This window comes from Bison bison, unplaced genomic scaffold (assembly GCF_000754665.1).
Source record: "Bison bison bison isolate TAMUID 2011002044 unplaced genomic scaffold, Bison_UMD1.0 scf7180017864325, whole genome shotgun sequence".
NCBI lineage: Eukaryota > Metazoa > Chordata > Mammalia > Artiodactyla > Bovidae > Bison > Bison bison.
In genome coordinates this window covers 6,920,891-6,922,055 of record NW_011494897.1, presented here as the reverse complement: position 1 = coordinate 6,922,055, position 1,165 = coordinate 6,920,891, and positions in this window count along the sequence as shown.

Below are 1,165 nucleotides of genomic sequence, written 5' to 3'. Positions count from 1 at the left end.
CCTAAAAAAAAAAAAAAAAGACTGTTCTATACATCAGTGTCTCTTTTGCTATCTCGTACACAGGGTTATTGTTACCATCTTTCTAAATTCCATATATATGCGTTATTATACTGTATTGGTGTTTTTCCTTCTGGCTTACTTCACTTTGTATAATAGGCTCCAGTTTCATCCACCTCATTAGAACTGATTCAAATGTTTTCTTTTTAATGGCTGAGTAATACTCCATTGTGTATATGTACCCCTGCTTTCTTATCCATTCATCTGCTGATGGACATCTAGGTTGCTTCCATGTCCTGGCTATTATAAACAGTGCTGCGATGAACATTGGGGTACACATGTCTCTTTCCCTTCTGGTTTCCTCAGTGTGTATGCCCAGCAGTGGGATTGCTGGATCATAAAGCAGTTCTATTTCCAGTTTTTTAAGGAATCTCCACACTGTTCTCCATAGTGGCTGTACTAGTTTGCATTCCCACCAACAGTGTAAGAGGGTTCCCTTTTCTCCACACCCTCTCCAGCATTTATTATTTGTAGACTTTTGTCAGGAACCCACCTGCCAATGCAGGAGAAGTGGGTTCGATCTCTGGGTTGGGAAGATCCCCTGGAGGAGGGCACGGCAACCCACTCCAGGATTCTTGCCTGGAGAATCCCATGGACAAAGGAGCCTTGAGGGCCACAGTTCACCGGGTTGCAAAGACACACATTTTAGATCTCAGTTCAGTTCAGTTCATTCGCTCAGTCGAGTCCAACTCTTTGCAACCCCATGGAATGCAGCACACCAGGTTTCCCTGTCCATCACCACCTTCCAGAGTTTACTCAAACTCATGTCCATCACGTCAATGATGCCATCCAACCATCTCATCCTCTGTCAACACTTCTTCTTCTGCCTTCAATCTTTGCCAGCATCAGGGTCTTTTCAAATGAGTCCATTCTTCCCAACAGGTGGTCAAAGTATCAGAGTTTCAGCTTCAACATCAGTCCTTCCAATGAATATTCAGGACTGATTTCTTTTAGGATGGACTGGTTGGATCTCCTTGCAGTCCAAGGAACTCTCAAGAGTCTTCTCCAACACCACAATTCAAAAGCATCAATTCTTTGGTGCTCAGCTTTCCTTATAGTCCAACTCTCACATCCATACATGACTACTGGAAAAACCATAGCTTTGACT